We start from the raw sequence: 17786 nt of genomic DNA, 5'->3' as shown, positions 1-17786 counted from the left end.
GCTGTGATGACAGCTGTGCTGTCATAGACAGCGAGTTCAGATCCAGTCCTAAAAAGGAGACCCTTTGACTGGGAAACAGTGAACTTTTCTCCCAATTGACTCTCAGACCTAAGCACTCGAGGTGATCGAGTATTAGTGTCTTGTGGTGAGCGAGTTCTGAAGGCGATTGAGCCAGAATCAGCCAATCGTCCAAATAGTTCAGAATTCGAATGCCTCGGAGTCTCAGGGGTGCCAGCGCCGCGTCCATGCACACTGTAAATGTACGAGGTGCTAGAGACAGGCCGAATGGCAGGACTGTGTACTGATATGCCCGGCCCTCGAAGGCGAATCTCAAAAATCGCCTGTGACGTGACGCAATTTGTATGTGAAAATACGCGTCTTTCAGATCTATCGCCATAAACCAGTCTCCTCGGCGAATCTGCGCGAGGATTTTTCTGGTCGTGCGCATTCTGAACTTTCGCCTTGCTAGCGCTTTGTTCAGACGCCTTAGATCTAAAATGGGTCTGAGACCCCCGTCTTTCTTCGGTACCAGGAAATATCTGCTGTACAGACCCCCTTCGCTCTGAGCTTGAGATAAAGGCTCTATGGCCCCTTTGCTCAATAGCTTCGCTATTTCGGCTCGAAGTAGATGTGCTACTTCTGTTTTTACCGTGGTTTTCGACTTTCTCCGTGAAACGGGGAGGGCGTCGATGAAACTGTAGCGAATAGCCTCTTTTTATAGTCTCTAGCACCCATTCTGAGACCCCGGGAAGTCTTTCCCATGCATCTGCACGTGTGACTAGGGGTTGAATGTAATCTGGGCCCTGGTCGCGAAATGGCGGCGACACGAGAGGTCCCGTGTGCTGTAACATGGACGCCGTGGCGTCTGAGGCGGGGGGGCATGCTTAACACAGTGTGCATCCCGCGCGCGCCCGTAGGGCTTGCTATATTTGTGAATAAATGTGGGCGCGTGGTAGCGGGCACATTTATAACACCGGGAATACCGTTTTTGTGAACTGACTGACCGTTCGTTGGTTTCGGTTTTTACAGAAAACCGCGGAACGTGCAGTGTGTAGTGGTTGTGGGCACTGGACAGTGGGCACACTCACTACATGTAAAACACAATCGACTTTATGTGTGCAGACCCTGTGTTGTACGGGGCTGTGCTTGCACGGGTTGAAAAACCGGGCTCTGGTCGCGAAATGGCGGCGACACGAGAGCAGTCGTGTGCTGTAACATGGGCGCCATTTCAGCGTATGCGGGGAGCGCGCTTAATCGAGCGGGCAGCCTGCGCGCGCGCTCAGCTCTCTCAGCTGAGAGAGAGAGAGAGCGCGCGGTGCGAGCCCCGTACGGCTCGACATGTTTGAGAATAAATGTGGGTGCGTGAACGCGGGTACATTTATAGCACTGGGGAGTACTGTCTATTAGAACTGACTGACCGTGCATCGGTTTCGTTTCATAGAAACCGTGTGACATGTAGCCTGTAGTGATTGTGGGCACTTGAAAGCGGGCACGCTCACTACATATAATGCACAATCGACATGATTCGATTTTATGTGTGCAAGCCCTGTATTGTGTGGGGCTGTGCTTGTGTGTACGAATGGGCACTGGGTCGTGGGCATACAGTTACACACATTACATCATCGGCCGTGGCCGGGACACCGTGTAGCACAGAGAGTACTGTCTATTAGAACCGACTGACCGTGCATTCGTTTCGTTTTTACAGAAACCACGGGACATGCAGTGTGTAGTGATTGTGGGCACTGAAAAGCGGGCACGCTCACTAACTTACATGTGATGCACAACCGACATAAATCGATTTTATGTGTGCAAGCCCTGTATTGTGTAGGGCTGTGCTTGTGTGTACGAATGGGCACTGGGTCGTGGGCATTACGGATACACACATTACACCATCGGCCGTGGCCGGGACACCAGAAAATACATTTTCAGATTTACCTGGGGCGTCGTGAAAACGGCGTTTGTGTGCAGGCAAACGAGCATTGATGCCGATTTGGTGACTGCAGAATACACTGGCACGGTCGCGTATGTTGGGACTGTGCGAGCGAGACATTTTAGTGAAATCCGGCCGCGGCGGGATTTTAACACTGTAGCTTTCCTCGAAGCAGATGTGCGCATCCTGGCTGAAAACGGGGTTTTCCGGGACTCCGCGATTTCTTCGTGAATTCAGGAAGAAAGAGGCGCGGGTCGTGAGGACGGTAACGTACGTTCCTCTGCAGAAAAACAGCCATCCAGCCGGTAAACGCATCGATGCTGGTCTTTCTCCGTCGACGCTCACGAGCGGCGGGGGAGGGGAGATCCTCGGAGCTCGCCCATCCGAAGCGGGAGAGAAAAGCAGTCGTCCTCCACAGACGCGGCTTCACCTTCCTCGTTCATGACGGACGCGGCGGCACACAGCGGCCCTTGTCCGTCGGTCAGAGAGTCCAGCGAAGCGGGCGGAGAAGCTGGCGGCAGCAGCGGCGAGCACCTCGTGGTGGGGGGAGGTTCCGGGCTCCGCTAAGCACGGCGCTTTTCACGGCGCGGCACTACAGCGGGCGGAAAGATGCAGCTTTAGTAATGAACGCCCGGCGAGTCCGCAGAGTCACCGTAGGCATCAAATCACAGTGATGGCAGCCGCCATCGACGAGAGCTGAAGCTGCGTGATCCTCACAGGCAGGAAACACAAGCACGTGGTCCCCGACGCTGAGTGGGGCTCTACACGAGCCACAGGAGGTGCGAGACATCTTGAAAAAGACGCTCGGCTCTTTTAGTGGTGAAAAACTGTGTGACGCGACGGCGAACACACACACAAAACACACACACATAATGTAAAGGATATTCCACGCCGGAGAAGCGCAGCAGGGAACGGCGGCTGAAGGCGCGGCTTCAGAGAAAGGCTCGTCCTGCTGAAGTGCTGTTCCAAACGGCTGTGGCGGCTCGAATCCAATCCAACGATGCGTGCAGCTTCGTGAATTAAGAAAAATCAGTGTGTTAGACAGCTATGCTCGTATTTATAGGCCTAGGCCACGCCTGTTTTGGCGGGAGGTGACGCAGAAGGGCGCGAAGCGCCCTCATTGGTCAGCGTCTCTGGCCTCGCATAGGCTGTGCTTTTCTGGCGGAGCAGCCAATGGCTGAGCGATATTGCTCCGCCTAGGGTTGTATGCTAGGCAAGGCAGGCAAGGCAAGTTTATTTATATAGCACATTTCATACACAATGGTAATTCAAAGTGCTTTACATAGAAGAAATTAAAATAATTAAAAGAAATAAGAATAATTAAAACAGTTTAGAGTAAAAAAATAAAAATAAAATAAAATACAGTGCAAACAGTCGGACGAACAGTGGCACAGTGCTCATTCAGTAAATGCAATGTTAAACAGAAGTGTTTTGAGTCTGGATTTGAATGTGGCTACAGTAGGAGCACACCTGATCTCTTCTGGAAGCTGGTTCCAGCTGCGGCTGGCATAATAGCTAAAAGCGGACTCTCCATGCTTTGAGTGAACCCTTGGTATTTCTAGTTGATGTGATCCTAATGATCTCAGTGATCTGTTGGGTTTATATTCAGTGAGCATATCTGCAATGTATTGAGGTCCTAGGCCATTAAATGATTTATATACCAGTAATAATACTTTAAAATCAATCCTAAATGTGACTGGGAGCCAGTGTAAAGACCTGAGGACTGGTGTGATATGTTCATATTTTCTGGTTCTGCTCAGGATCCTGGCGGCAGCGTTCTGTACGAGCTGCAACTGTCTTATGGTCTTTTTGGGAAGGCCAGTGAGGAGTCCATTACAATAATCCACCCTGCTGGTGATGAAAGCATGCACAATTTTCTCTAAGTCTTGACTGGAAACAAAGCATCTAATTCTTGCAATATTTTTTAGATGATAGTATGCCGATTTAGTTATTGCTTTGACATGACTACTAAAGCTAAGGTCTGACTCTAGAGACACACCAAGATTCCTGACTTGATTTTTAGTTGTTTGACCTCTAGAGTGGAGGTATGCGTTCACCTTGAGAACTTCATCTTTGTTTCCAAACGCAATGACTTCAGTTTTGTCTTTGTTTAACTGAAGAAAGTTTTGGCACATCCAGCTGTTTACTTCATCAATGCATTGGAACAGGGAGTCAATGGGGCTGTAATCGTTTGGCGATAGGGCTAAATAGATCTGTGTGTCGTCTGCATAGCTGTGGTAAGAGATTTGGTTCTTTCTCATTATTTGGCTCATTGGAAGCATGTACAGGTTGAATAGGAGTGGCGCAAGAATTGAGCCTTGAGGAACTCCGCATGTCATGGATGTCCACTCAGACTTATGGTCTCCTATACTCACATAATAACCTCTCGCTTCTAAGTATGACCTGAACCATTTTAGGACTATCCCAGAAAGACCCACCCAGTTTTCCAGCCTGTCAAGAAGTATGTTGTGATCAACAGTGTCAAATGCAGCACTGAGGTCGAGTAGTACCAGCACTGATAATTTGCCTGTATCAGTATTTAAGCGAATATCGTTAATTATCTTTATGAGCGCTGTCTCTGTGCTGTGATGCGATCGGAAACCAGATTGAAAATTGTCAAAGTATCCATTCGAGCTTAAGAATTTGTTCAGCTGATTGAAAACAACTTTTTCAATGATCTTGCCAATGAAAGGAAGATTTGAGATCGGTCTATAATTGCTTAATATAGTCTTATCAAGATTACTCTTTTTTAGGAGGGGTTTGACAACTGCAGTTTTCAGGGAGTTTGGAAAACTTCCAGAGAGAAGTGAGGCATTTACCACTTCTAGGAGATCTGCTTCTAAGCTGTTTAACACACTTTTGAAGAAAGATGTGGGAAGAGCGTCAAGGGCGCAGGTTGATGTTTTAAGGTGCTGTACGGTTTCTTCCAAAATTTTGCCATCAATTTCTTTGAAATCAGACATAGTAACTACTTTCTCAGGTTGTGGTCTGATCTGTCTGACCCCAGTGCAACTCAGGGATGTGCTGATCACCTTTCTGATATTATTGATTTTCTCAGAGAAGAAAGAAGCGAACTCACTGCACTTGCTGTCTGAGAGCATTTCACTGGGAATCTGGCTCGGGGGGTTCGTTAATCTCTCTACAGTAGCAAAAAGAGTGCGTGTGTTGTTTAAGTTGCTGTTAATAATATTTGAGAAGAAAGTCTGTCTAGCTTTGCCTAGTTCCATATTGAAAGCATGGATGGTGTCTTTGTAGATGTTATAATGGACTACAAGTTTTGTCTTCCGCCACATGCGCTCTGCTTTTCTGCATTGTCTTTTCATATTTTGCACTGCTGTTGAGTTTCTCCAAGGTGCCTTTTGTCTACCACTCTTCCTGACTTTCACAGGAGCAATATCATCAATTACACGTTTAACTTTTGAGTTAAAAGAATCAAGGAGAAAATCAACAGAGTCAGCAGATATGCTTGGTGTTAAAGATATAGCCTTCATAAATAGTACACTAGTGTTCTCATTTAAGCATCTCTTCTTGACAGACACAGATCTAGCTTCAATGGCAGGAGAGATCAATATATCAAAGAAAATACAGAAATGATCAGACAGTGCTACATCCTTAATAACAATCGATGAAATGTTTAGACCCTTACTGATAAGTAAATCTAGAGTGTGTCCACGATTGTGTGTCGGTCCATGTACATGCTGAGTCAGATCAAAAGTTTTTAAAACAGTTTTGATTTCTTTTGCCATATTGTTTTCTGCATTGTCTATGTGGATGTTGAAATCTCCGGCAATAGCAAAACAGTCAAACTCTGAGGAAATGGTTGATAACAGTTCTGTAAAGTCCTCAGCAAAGGCTGAAGAGTATTTTGGAGGCCTGTAAACAATGATTAGTAAAATGCGTGGAGCACCTTTTAACACAATACCCAGATATTCAAAAGACGGGTAATTACCAAATGATATTTGCTTACATGGATAGACATCTTTAAAAAGAGCAGCTACTCCCCCACCTCTCCTACCCGCTCTGCAGACACCCATAAAAGTGAAGTTAGGAGGGGATGTTTCATTGAGGACAGTTGCACTGCAGTTGTCTTCTAGCCAAGTTTCATTTAGAAACATAAAATCCAGGTTGTATGTGGTTATTAAGTCATTGACTAGAAGTGATTTATTTTTAAGTGAGCAGATGTTTAAGAGTGCTAACTTTACAGTCTTACTTTTTGTCCGCACAGCAGTCTTAGTTTGGCGTGTAATAGGCACCAGATTAGATGGGTTTGCTGTACGGCTTTTGAAGGCCTTAGACTTTCTATCATGTAATCGAACAGCAATAGAGAAAGATACAGGCACACAGGGTTCCCGCTTGTTCTGTAAACATTTGAGAAAGTTACTGTTATCATAGCGGGGACCCGGCACATATCAATGAGAGCTGGAATCAGTTGTTTTTGGTTCACCTCGAGCCGGAGGAGGAGGGTGTGACCCCTGTCGTTGTGGCAGAGCCCGAAGAACTCTTGCAGGAGGAGGGGGAGGGCGAGCGGGGCCCGCAGGCTTTGGTGGTTTTGGGGCCTGCCGTTTTTTGGTTGATATCTGAGGGCTTGCAAAAGAGTGGGATAGTTTGGTTCCAGCATAGACCAGTTTTTCCATTCTCTCTGAGAAGCACAGAAGTGGAGATGCTGGAGATAGAGATAGCGTGTCTGGTGAGAGGGGCTGTTGTTCTGGTGTTATCGGAGGCTGTAATATGCTGTCCTGGTTTCCCTGGCTGTTTTCCAGGAAGTCGTCCTTGGGTGTTGAATCTTGGAGCAGTTCTAGTATGTCACAGTCTGTCTGTGGGCAGGGCTCAGCTGAGATTGTGTCCGTGAGCAGAAGTTGTTGTGGCTGAGTGGTGTTATCATTGTCCTTGTGTGACGTGTCAACCGCATGTCCATTCAGGTGCTGGAGTGAAGTCCTGTGGTCATTCATACTGTGTCCAGGTGTGTGTGTGCCATTCAGGTTGAGTGGATTGGCACACACTGCAGAAGGATGGTTGAGGGAGAAGTAGATATTGTCCTTTAGCACTCTTGAACCAAGTTTGTTTGGGTGGAGGCCGTCCTGTTGGAACAGTTGCCTCTGACTCCAGAAAAGATTGAAGTTGTCAATGAAGTTCACTCCTTTTATATTGCAGGTTTTTTGGAGCCATGTATTAAGCCCAAGCAACCGTGAAAACCTGTTTGTTCCTCTTGCTGGGAGTGGGCCACTGATGAATGTTTGTACTTTCAGTCTTTTAAGTGTTTCAAGAAGTTCATTGAAATCCTTCTTAAGGAGTTCTGACTGCTCTTTATGAATATCATTTTTCCCCACATGAATGATGAGTCGATTTGCAGTCTTATGTTTCATCAGAATGTTCTCAAGTTCCCTGTTTACATCAGAAATTGTTGCTTGTGGAAGGCAGCACGTAGTTGTATCCCTGCTACTAGTGTTTCGGATAATGGAGTCTCCTACTATCAGAGTCGTGTGCTCGGCTGTGCTCTGCGCTGAGTGCCGCTGTCTGCTCGACCTTGAGCGCAAGTTAGCATCAGTGTTAGCTACTGGCTTATCCAGTCTGTGTTCGATCACATTCATCACGTTTGGAGATTCCTCATTTACATTCATTAATGCTACAGAAAAGCGTTTTACAATATTTACTAAATTAAGGATTAATTTTTAGGCTTCAATCTCGACAAAGAAATACTTTCCCGTAGCGTTCTTCGACGCAGTACGAGAGAACTCTACGTAAGAGAACTACAGTTTTTTGAGTATTTGAACCTCACTGCTAAGAAACATGAGAGGGGGGGGAACGGAATCCGACGGCAAAAAACCAGCTGTCGGAATCCGTTCCCCCACCCTCATTATGAGAGGTTTTGATGAAGTGGCTTAAAAAAAGGCTGATTCAATTTTTGTGTGGATGGAGCTTAACTGCCATCAGTTTATAGAATATGTTTTGCCTTTTAATCATGATAGGACAGTATGAAAAAAAAAAAAAAACGATGACCCTGGACTTGAACTCTGGTCGTCAAAATTCAAAAAAATGTAAAAGTCAGAGCAGTGGCGTGGCGTAACGAGTCAACACCGGGCCCTTAAGCAGGATTATCAAGGCGGGCCCCCCTACTACAACACGTGATGACGCTACACGCAAAAAAAAAAAAAAAAAAAAAATGGTGACGGCGCACCATAGCACATTGTTACTGTTACTGTCACTGCTATATACACATAGGCCTAAGTCCAAATACATAAAAAATATGCTCACTTACATTATAGCTGCATTTTCCGGGCTTTCCTCTGTGCGAAGCTGTCAGGTCATAGGTTTAGTTACCTATGATCACGCGCGTGAACTCTACAATTGACTACTTTGGACTTCAACCGAAAACAGGAACTAAATACAGGTATTTGCGCTGGCTGATATAACATCATTTTTATTCATATCTTTCACATCTACTGCAGTCTATGGAAGCTTATGAGTAGCAATATTCAATTTGATATGTAATATGCAAATTGACAATTCAATATGTAAAATGGCAATGCATTTCTGTAATTACATTTACATTTTCCCATACATTTGTGCAACGTTTGGTGCAAAATGAAAATGAAAATGCAATTATATAATTTACATTTGCCATTTCATACACTAGGTTTAATATGTAAATTGAATAGCCTACATATTTTAACGCTTTATAAGTTGCAAAATGAAAATGAAAATGTATTACAGAAATGATTAGATATGTGTAACATGTTCAAGCAATGTTGCAAAATGATCATTCAAATGTTATTTTTCTCAATTGCATTTACACTCACAGTCAAGACACTTACGATTGCATTTTCATTCAATGTCCCGCAATGTATGTAGCAAAATTCAATGTGCACATTGAAAATGCATTCCGAGCAGATCACGTCTGTCTCCGCCCCCTCCCGCCATGTCAATCACTGCGTGAAGGCGGGGTTTTTATCAACAGACGTGATCTGCTCGGAATGCATTTTCAATGTGCACATTGAATTTTGCTACATACATTGCGGGACATTGAATGAAAATGCAATCGTAAGTGTCTTGACTGTGAGTGTAAATGCAATTGAGAAAAATAACATTTGAATGATCATTTTGCAACAGTTGTTGCTTGAACATGTTACACATATCTAATCATTTCTGTAATACATTTTCATTTTCATTTTGCAACTTATAAAGCGTTAAAATATGTATTCAATTTACATATTAAACCTAGTGTATGAAATGGCAAATGTAAATTATATAATTGCATTTTCATTTTCATTTTGCACCAAACGTTGCACAAATGTATGGGAAAATGTAAATGTAATTACAGAAATGCATTGCCATTTTACATATTGAATTGTCATTTTGCATAATACATATCAAATTGAATATTGCTACTCATAAGCTTCCATAGCAGTCAGATTCACTCGTGTTCATTCTGAAGGAATCACTCGACATGGCTGGGCACTTACGACACATCAAGGATGATAAGAGAAATAAAAGCAGGTTTAAAATTAGACCCCATTCAAGTCGCAAATTTTAAAAAGAGGATAACACGGTGTAGGCAACACCGATTTTTGTCGTTGTTCTCTGTATTGACAGCTCTCCAAATTTACTAAAAATTGAGATCAATGTTAAAATTGACCGGAGTTCTCCTTTAAGATCCAGATAGCGCGCACGGGCATTCTCAATTCAGTATGGCAAGTCCAGAGAGACGACTCTGTCCCATTGAGCTCCTGAGATAGAGAGCCTAAGTCCCGCCCCTCCGCTTCCGGCTCATGGGACCTTATTTCGGAAAAAATATGTATGGAAGTCAATGGCGAGAGATAACTTATCTTTTTATTCCGTCTGAACTGTCCCCTGAACTACACATATGATGTTTGTCAATTTAAAAGGTAAATATGAAAGTCAAGAAAGTCGCAGTTTGTCATAAAACAGAAGAGTAACGTTTAGTTGTATGTGAAAATCGCTCGATGAACTGTAGCTGTGTCCCAATGTGAAGGCTGCATCAATCTAAGGCCGCGGACTTCAAATTATGCAGCCTATGCGTCCTTTGATTGTAGCCTTCGTGGAATTTCCTAATTGCGCAACCAGGTGTTCCCGATTACAGCTCCAGGCGCCAAGCAACGGTGCGAGAGTACAGCCATCCTAATAATTCATTTGATATTTGAGTACACAGCTATGGACCCAGAATTGGCTATTGCCATTTTTATGTTTTATATTTCATTGGAGAACATGGTGAGGATGTTTCAGGTCTTGTACTTTCGGCTTAGACGAAGGTTCAAATGTTCATTTATAATTACTTTGATGCGATTTTATAGGCTAGTGTATTCTTTTTATTATGCACATAAATGGACCTTGGTACATACATTTACACAGGTTTTCAACGCTATTTGAATATAAAACCCAGTTGAATATAAAAAAGTCTAGTGCGAATGTTACTCCCGCTCGTCATCGGCAGCTGTCACTGAAGACAATCGTCCGTAAGCTACACCGGTCCGAGCGCTTCAGATGCGCCCTTTGAAATGGGACGGAGCTGTAGTTAGCAACAACTTGTTAATATTGTGACAATAGGACATGTTGTTACTTTCATTGTCAAAATAACCAGTGGTGGTAAGTAAGGAACTACAAACTTCGTTCATGACAAGGAGGTTTTTTCCCTGCAGAATACACTTTTACTCTTGAGACCTTTAGGCCTACATTAGAGTAACGTTATGCAAGATCATTTTGCTTTACTAAGGTTTGAAATATATGACTAGTAGTTTTTCCCCAATGCGGTATTAGTGGTTATTAATAAAGCGTAATAAAGTATCTCAATATTTATTTCATGAGTCAGCCCTGCAAACCGGTTGGTAGAAAACTTAGTGGATAGTGGAAATATGCATTCAAACACCATCAGATGAAGTCCCACCAGCAGGAGGCCTTACCAGGGGCTCTATTGTGGAGCCTGTCGCGGTCCAGCAGCACACCAGGGTCTCCCACTCAGCTCAATACAAGTCTACATCATTCTTTCTTATTTTATGTACTGTAAATTTAAATGTGTATGTTGATTTTGAGATTTTTTAACGTATGTTGTAAATAGTTGGGGGTAAAAAAGGTATAGAATCATTTGTTTCATGTAAAAATTATGACTGTCATTACAAAAATAAACTATGTCCAGAGCAATGGATTTTCTTTTATTTACACATTTAAAGTTGCATAAAAATAAATAAATAAACAGATTTTTTTCCCTTTTAAAAAATATAAGTTTAAAAAAAAAAATATAATATTCTCAATCATTCTTTCAAGAAGAGAAAACTCTCTCTTTTGCCTGTCCATCCTCTCCTGTGCTCTCCTCGCCTCTGCAGTCCCATGTCTTCTCTAATCAAGTCAAAAACTCGTCCTCTCGGTCTCTTCTTGGTGCTGCCGGTGCTGATGCTGGTGCTCGTGCTGGTGCCTCTGGCTCCTCCTCACCGTGGGCACCCACTGCTGAACTTGACCCTGGTTTGTCCTCAGGGATTAAGGCAATGAGGACAGGGAGTGCCTCTGTCCCAACACCTCATCCATGAGGACAAACCAGGGCCAAGTTTCAGCAGTGGGTTTCCCACTCACACCCTCACCTGTCCCAGGACACTTGCAATCCTAAGGCAGAGCAAATTAACCATGGCTTGTTAAAAACAACAGCACAATACATTTCAGCTAAGATGTGTGTATTAACTTTCTTTTTCTTTTTTTTTTTTTTTTTTTGGCCTGTATGAGAGTTAATTACCTTCCCCAGCAGACCCATTTTCTCCAGAATTGCTATAAAAAAGCAGAAAAGGGTACATGAAAAATTAAAACCTTAAATTATAGTTAAAGGTTTTAACCTTATAGTTAAAACCTTTGTAGACGTAGCTTGCATGACACCACTACAAAAACACATAAAAGTAAAACCCCATTGCCTTGTCTACTGCTTTTCTTATTGTTGTGGGCTTTATAGGGTGAGTGATATTTCTTATAATACACAAGTGAGACAGACTAGTGCAAATATTACAATAAAAATGTATTTAATTTATTTATTTAATTGCAATTTAATAAATTGAGATGTCTGCTCCTTGCTCCCTGAAACAATTATTAAACTAAATATTAGGACAAGTTGTATACCACCTTACAAATGAAGCCACGCAATGGTGATGAATGAGTTAAGATGAAGTTTGTAAGAAAGAAAAACTTGTGGCTTTTAACTCACTAGCTATTTGAGTAAATGAAAACATAATACTTACATTTAAATGTGAATTTGCCGTCCACCACCGAACTCTCGGCCGTCATTTTTTATAATAATAATGCTGTCGTCACCGGCGCGCGATGGCTTATGGGATAGAATCAGGCCGTAAGGATCCGTTTATGCATCCTTTCTTTCACGGGGAAATGAAGGGTGCATTTGGCGTCGCTTTTGAATCAGGGTAGCCTTCGTCGCGCCGCGATGACTCAACCGGCCTTCGAATACGGCCTTTGGATGATGCCGAATTGAATTGGGACAGCCTTCATCGAGCCGCGGTGACGCAATCGGCCTTAAAATGCGACCTCCAGGTGTGCAGCCTTTGAATTGGGACATCCTTCGTCGCGCCGCTGTGACGTTTCGTCGTGCCGCTGTGACGCAATCGGCCTTCAAATACGGCCAATCGGCCTTCAAATACGGACTTCGGAGGCTGTAGCCTTCACATTGGGACACAGCTTACATCTCTCGTCTCGCACTATGTAGCCTACGTCACAAGATCCGTTGCTCGTATGTGTGTATTCTGGCTCAAAACACGAGTCAGGCATGACGGCGTAACATAGGATTATAATGTAAGACTATAGAAAAAATGACAGACGTTAGCTTCAGTAAAGTTAGCTTCATTCATTGAGAGAAAAGGTATGACGTCGCATGTGCGCCTTCTGGGTTTGTAGTCTTTGTAATTACGTATTTTCACAGTCTTATACCTCAACAGTTTTACATCAAACTGCGACTTTCTTGACTTTAAAATGTATCTTTTAAATTGACAAACATCATATGTGTAATTCAGGGCACAATTCAAACGAGATCAAAATATTTGTTGTCTCTCGCCATTGACTACCATACAATATTTTTCCGAAATAAGGTCCCATGGTGGTCGACCGGAAGGGGAGGGACTTAGGCTCTCTATAGCTTTTTATCAGTTTCAGTTTAGAAAAAGAATGCTCTGACAAAAAATTTGACGACTCCATATCTGTCTCAAGTTCACCGGTTTTTACTGTTTTGCACGCAATGAGCATGTTCACCCGGGGATTCCCCAGTCCCAATTCGAAACAAATTACACCAATGTCATCATTGTTCGTTTCAAACATTTATTTAATGATCAGTCAAATATGTTGTTGTCATTATTTATTCAAATCAATAAGCAAAAAATTAAAATGCGATCAGACTATAAGTAGTAAAATGCGATAGGGAGACCCACCTGGGCCTGTCAATCAATATCGTCCAGTCACGCGGGCGGGCCCCTGATTGGTCCGGGCCCGTAAGCAACCGCTTACCCTTCTTACCGATAGTTACGCCCCTGAGTCAGAGCTTAGACCACTAGGCTATAGGGGACAAGTGGAATGCAACAGTTTGTTGAGTATTTGAACCTCACTGCTAAGAAACATGAGAGGGGGGGTGACGGAATCCGACGGCAAAAAAACAGCTGTCGGAATCCGTTACCCCACCCTCATTATGAGAGGTTTTGATGAAGTGGCTTAAAAAAAGGATGATTCCATTTTTGTGTGGATGGAGCTTAACTGCCATCAGTTTAAATATTTTTTTTTTTGCCTTTTAATCATGATAGGACAGTATAAAAAATAAAAAATAAAAAAATGAAAAAAAAACGATGACCCGGGACTTGAACTCTGGTCGTCAAAATCCCAAAATTGTTAAATGTCAGTGCTTAGATCACTAGGCTATAGGGGACAACTAGAAAACAACAGTTTTTTGAGTATTTGAACCTCACTGCTAAGAAAAATGAGAGGGGGGGGAACAGAATCCGACGGCAAAAAAACAGCTGTCGGAATCCGTTCCCCCACCCTCATTATGAGAGGTTTTGATGAAGTGGCTTAAAAAAAGGCTGATTCAATTTTTTTGTGGATGGAGCTTAACTGCCATCAGTGTAAAGAATATCTTTTGCCTTTTAACCATGATAGGAAAGTATGAAAAAAAAAAAAAAAAAACGATGACCCGGGACCTGTCGTCACAATCCCAAAAGTATGAAAAAAAAATAAAAATAAAAACGATGACCCGGGACTTGAACTCTGGTCGTCAAAATCCCAAAAGTGTTAAATGTCAGTGTTTAGACCACTAGGCTATAGGGGACAACTAGAAAACAAAAGTTTGTTGAGTATTTGAACCTCACTGCTAAGAAAAATGAGAGGGGGGGAACAGAATCCGACGGCAAAAAACCAGCTGTCGGAATCCGTTCCCCCACCCTCATTATGAGAGGTTTTGATAAAGTGGCTTAAAAAAAGGCTGATTCAATTTTTGTGTGGATGGAGCTTAACTGCCATCAGTTTAAAGAATATATTTTGCCTTTTAACCATGATAGGAAAGTATGAAAAAAAAAAAAAAAAAATGATGACCCGGGACTAGAACTCTGGTCGTCAAAATCCCAAAACTGTTAAATGTCAGTGCTTAGACCACTAGGCTATAGGGGACAACTTGAAAACAACAGTTTTTTGAGTATTTGAACCTCACTGCTAAGAAAAATGAGAGGGGGGGGGGGGGGGGGAACAGAATCCAACGGCAAAAAAACAGCTGTCGGAATCCGTTCCCCCACCCTCATTATGAGAGGTTTTGATGAAGTGGCTTAAAAAAAGGATGATTCAATTTTTTTGTGGATGGAGCTTAACTGCCATCAGTTTAAAGAATATCTTTTGCCTTTTAACCATGATAGGAAAGTATGAAAAAAAAAAAAAAAAACGATGACCCGGGACCTGTCGTCAAAATCCCAAAAGTATGAAAAAAAAAACAAAAAAAAACCAATGACCCGGGACTTGAACTCTGGTCGTCAAAATCCCAAAAGTGTTAAATGTCAGTGCTTAGACCACTAGGCTATAGGGGACAACTAGAAAACTACAGTTTTTTGAGTATTTGAACCTCACTGTATTTGAACCTCACTGCTAAGAAAAATGAGAGGGGGGGAACAGAATCCAACGGCAAAAAAACAGCTGTCGGAATCCGTTCCCCCACCCTCATTATGAGAGGTTTTGATGAAGTGGCTTAAAAAAAGGCTGATTCAATTTTTTTTGTGGATGGAGCTTAACTGCCATCAGTTTAAAGAATATCTTTTGCCTTTTAACCATGATAGGAAAGTATGAAAAAAAAAAAAAAAAAAACGATGACCCGGGACCTGTCGTCAAAATCCCAAAAGTATGAAAAAAAAAAATGAAAAAAAACAATGACCCGGGACTTGAACTCTGGTCGTCAAAATCCCAAAAGTGTTAAATGTCAGTGCTTAGACCACTAGGGGACAACTAGAAAACAACAGTTTTTTGAGTATTTGAATCTCACTGCTAAGAAAAATGAGAGGGAGGGAACAGAATCCGACGGCCAAAAACCAGCTGTCGGAATCCGTTCCCCCACCCTCATTATGAGAGATTTTGATGAAGTGGCTTAAAAAAGGATGATTCAATTTTTGTGTGGATGGAGCTTAACTGCCATCAGTTTAAAGAATTTTTTTTGCTTTTTAATCATGATAGGACAGTATGAAAAAAAAAAAAAAACGATGCCCCGGGACTTGAACTCTGGTCGTCAAAATTCAAAAAATGTTAAAAGTCAGAGTGTAGTGGCGATTTTATGATATTCATTTTTCTTTAGTAAAATATAGATGATTCAAAGAATGTCACATGTGTGACTCTCACTTGTTAGTGTGAGAAGATTCTGTTTATGTACCTGGGATGGCAGAAGGGAGAGGCACTCCAGAGAACAGACGAACAAGGACCTCTGACCTAGAATGTCAGAAGGCCATTTGATGCAGGGGGGGGGGCTTAGTGACGAATCTAAACTAGTGTTATGGCTTCCTTGTCTATGGAAAATTACTGAATGGAAGACTACTGGGAGGAGGGCTCTGAAGAAGAAGGCCTTGAATCTTAGATAAAAGCTTGTTGAGTCTGTCCGGGGGTGTGTCACTCTTCTGCACAGGGTAACAACTGTGTATTAGACTGCTCCTATTCTTGCAAGAATAAATACTTCTATTTTATAATTTGACTTTGAGTCTCCCTTACGCAGTGATGTTTGTTTGATGAATTTTTGCCACAATAAGAGCTTAGACCACTAGGCTATAGGGGACAAGTGGAAAACAACAGTTTGTTGAGTATTTGAACCTCACTGCTAAGAAACATGAGAGGGGGGGGGGGGGGGGGGGGTAACGGAATCCGTTCCCCCACCCTCATTATGAGATGTTTTGATAAAGTGGCTTAAAAAAAGGCTGATTCAATTTTTGTGTGGATGGAGCTTAACTGCCATCAGTTTAAAGAATATTTTTTGCCTTTTAATCATGATAGGACAGTATGAAGAAAGAAAAAAAAAAAAAGAAAAAGAAAAAAACGATGACCCGGGACTTGAACTCTGGTAGTCAAAATTCAAAAAAAATTAAAAGTCAGAGCTTAGACTACTAGGCTACAGGGGACAATTGGAAAGCAACAGTTTGTTGAGTATTTGAACCTCACTGCTAAGAAACATGAGAGGGGGGGGGGAACGGAATCCGACGGCAAAAAACCAGCTGTCGGAATCCGTTCCCCCACCCTCATTATGATAGGTTTTGATGAAGTGGCTTAAAAAAAGGATGATTCAATTTTTGTGTGGATGGAGTTTAACTGCCATCAGTTTAAATAATATTTTTTGCCTTTTAATCATGATAGGACAGTATGGGATAAAAAAAATAAATAAAAAAAAACGATGACCCGAGACTTGAACTCTGGTCGTCAAAATCCCAAAAGTGTTAAAAGTCAGAGTTTAGACCACTAGGCTATAGGAGACAAGTGGAAAGCAAAAGTTTTTTGAGTATTTGAACCTCAGTGCTAAGAATAATGAGAGGGGGGGAACGGAATCCGACGTTAAAAAACCAGCTGTCGGAATCCGTTCCCCCACCCTCATTATGAGAGGTTTTGATGAAGTGGCTTAAAAAAAGGCTGATTCAATTTTTGTGTGGATGGGGCTTAACTGCCATCAGTTTAAATAATATTTTTCGCCTTTTAAAGAAGACCACTCAGCTCACCTGCGGCGTGCTAAGTTAAGACTCACCAGACAGTTCTTTATGAAGATGGGGTCCACCACCTTTACATGCCCGATAGAGGCACTCTCACTAACCAAGCCGAGGCGGGCCATCAGAACATTGTTCTAACCATGAGCCCAGCCTCAGGCCTGATGTAAGAAGCGTCTGGGGAGTCGGGGAAGAGTGGAGAGGGCTAAGATATAGTCACGCCCTCAGGGGAGGTGATCCATGGCCGACGCTGTGTGTGTTTGTGCTGGATCACACCAGATCCCAGAGTTGCGCCTCTTCTGCGACCTACAACTCCATGGAGGAGGCACACGAGAGGCGACACTGGCTCTCTGGCCCTGTCTAAGGTCCTCGGACCATGATGGGCCAGGCCCTGCTGTATGTCCGGGTGTGGATACAGATCTCAGCGGTATGTAGGTCCTAATACAGCTGAGCGCGCCCCCGCCTCTCTGAACTTTCCAACCACCTGATAATATATCATGATAATATATGAGCTGGACGATGACATCATTGTTTACTCCAGAGCGGCTATATATATATATATATATTATATATATAAATGAACTAAATGAAAAACTTTTTTTTTAAACAAAATTGAAACATCACTGAACTTGATTGAAGCTGAAGCTGGACTGAAACAAACG

General features: G+C 42.7%; 1 long non-coding RNA gene across 1 annotated transcript; it reads right to left on the bottom strand.

The window, feature by feature from the left end:
- Positions 1 to 11330: 11330 nt before the first annotated feature.
- LOC306999136 lies at positions 11331 to 12617 on the bottom strand. The gene is made up of 3 exons (XR_013797744.1): positions 12160 to 12617; positions 11667 to 11698; positions 11331 to 11539 (listed from the first exon to the last, which is right to left on the bottom strand). It is a non-coding gene; the product is annotated as an uncharacterized lncRNA (long non-coding RNA).
- Between the last annotated feature and the right edge of the window lie 5169 nt (positions 12618 to 17786).

Source organism: Phoxinus phoxinus, assembly GCF_949152265.1.
Source record: "Phoxinus phoxinus genome assembly, chromosome: 5".
In the NCBI taxonomy this organism is placed as follows: domain Eukaryota; kingdom Metazoa; phylum Chordata; class Actinopteri; order Cypriniformes; family Leuciscidae; genus Phoxinus; species Phoxinus phoxinus.
This window is presented reverse-complemented; position numbering and strand designations above follow the sequence as displayed.